Here is a 2,500-nt window from a genome sequence, read left to right on the forward strand (position 1 = left end):
TTTGTGCTGTAGAATGTACTTATGGACTCCTATTTCATAAAGTTCACAAAATTTTGTATATATAACTTTTAAATCTTGTCTTCTAAGCTTACCCAATCTATTTCTAAGAAGTACTTCTTTAGGTCTTGGTAGTTTCCTTTTTTATAATTTAGGTTCTTTTTGTAACTTTCATTGCTGTTAACTGTCATATGCAATCCTGAAGTTGCATTTTAGTACTGCATGGTCGCTTGTGTGTGTGTGTGTGTGTGTGTGTGTGTGTGTGTGTGTGTGTAATTCACCGGGTCGGTCAGGGTCACTTGATGGTCGTGATCGTCAGCTTTTACCCTCCAGGAAGGGAGCTGAGAGCTCATATAGTCCGATCTAAGGGCAAGGCTGTGACCTTCACACACGCACACACGCTTCCCCTTGTCCAAGGGGGGCAGTAACCACCCACTCCGTCAGTGAAACTTTTTCTCAACCTGAGCGAGGCGCGAACTCCCGTCCACCAGTTAGCAAGCGAGAACGTTACCACTGCACCAGCGAGCGGTGTGTGTGTGTGTGTGTGTGTGTGTGTGTGTGTGTGTGTGTGTGTGTGTGTGTGTGTGTGTGTGTGTGTGTGTGTGTGTGTATGTACGTGTGTGTGTGTGTGTGTATGTACGTGTGTGTGTGTGTGTGTGTGTGTGTGTGTGTGTGTGTATGTACGTGTGTGTGTGTGTGTATGTACGTGTGTGTGTGTGTGTGTGTGTGTGTGTGTGTGTGTGTGTATGTACGCGCGCGTGTGTGTGTGTGTGTGTGTGTGTGTGTGTGTGTGTGTGTGTATGTACGTGTGTGTGTGTGTGTTTGTGTGCGTGTATGTACGTGTGTGTGTGTGTGTGTGTGTGTGTGTGTGTGTGTGTGTGTGTGTGTTAACGAAATAACTCAATTTTAATAAGAAAAAAAAAATCTGTAACTGTTTAGAGAAAGGCAGTGATTAAACCTACCGTTTTGTGGACAATAGGTCAAAGATCAAGGTAATAGTGCCAGGTTAAGTTTTGGCCTGAGCTTTATCCAATGTAGCCCATACCTGAAGCAAAGATCGAGGGTAAGATAAGAATGAAGTGATTCAGTTTTGAGAACAAATAGTGAAAGGTCAAGGTCACGTGGCAAAGTCAAACTTCGACCTGTGTGTGTGCCTGTTAGCAAAAATAACTCAAACAAATTTGATCCCATTTTTAGTAAACTTGATGGAAGGACTGAAGGTCAACCTAGGGGTATGAGGAGTAAAGCTATTCTTATTCAGAACACTAGGTAAAAGGCCAATGTCATAAGGGCAAAGTCCTTTTTTTTTTTTTTGAATTAGACTACACTTTGTGGAAGGGTTAAGGATAAGGTAAAAATAAAAGGATTCAGTTTCGAGAATAATCAGTCAAAGGCCAAGGTCACAGGGACTTGTCAGCTGAAAAAAGTTTGATCTGATTTTTATCAGACTTGGTATAAAAATTATGGGACAAGGAAGAACGAAAAGATTTGATATTTCGAACAGTCAGTCAAGGTAAGGGTCACAAGGCATGGTTAATGTTCAACCCATGTACCTGTATGTGAAAAAAAAAAAAAAAAAACAGTTTTGATCTGTTTTTCGTTCAGCTTGGTGGATGAGTTGAGGATCACTCAAAAAGTTGATCTAGGTTTCTTCACAACAATATGTCAGAGATGAACCTTAAACAGTTACTATTTGATGTAAGTTAAATTTTTTGGAAAAACTCAGGTTACAACACAACAAAGGAGATTTAAAATTGAGAACAATCAGTCAAAGTATGAGGTCACTGGGAAAGGTCTAAGTTCAGTGTCATTAAGCAAAATCACTTGAAAACGTTTTTATTTGATTTGAAGTTGTGGAAGTGTTAGAGGTAAGACAAGAATGAAGTAACCTGTCAATGGTCAAGGTCACAGAGGAAGACAAAAATCTGATCCTTAGACTAGTTGGCAGGCGCCGGTCCTGTGCACTATAAGCGTTCCTTCCTGATACCTGTACTTGTTTATTTTTTTCGTTATCAGTCTTTTTCATATTGTTTTACTGCTTTTGTTGGCATTATTCACGTTCCATCTTTTGTGTGTTTTCTGCGTCACACACACACACACACACACACACACACACACACACACACACACACACACACACACACACACACACACACACACACACACACACACACACACACACACACACACACACACACACACACACACACACACACACACACACACACATCATCAGCAAATTATCTTCTTTTCATTTATCTTTTTTCCCTAATGGTTGTGCTCTTGCTGGCTTGAGAGATTTCGTAGTCCACCTTCCTCAGCGATTCATTACACCTGCGTGCGTAGTGCGCGGGGGCTAAGAGATTGTTTTGGATGTTTTTCTCAGTCTGTCTGGTAGCAGGATTGTAAAATAAATATGGGGTGGACTTGCAGCAGCTTTAGAATCATGACTGAAAACCATCATAGCAACAGGAGATTAGACTTTGGATGAAGGTCATAATTC

Source organism: Coenobita brevimanus, chromosome 108 (genome assembly GCF_032717465.1).
Source record: "Coenobita brevimanus isolate Jiangsu-jjx chromosome 108, ASM3271746v2, whole genome shotgun sequence".
NCBI lineage: Eukaryota > Metazoa > Arthropoda > Malacostraca > Decapoda > Coenobitidae > Coenobita > Coenobita brevimanus.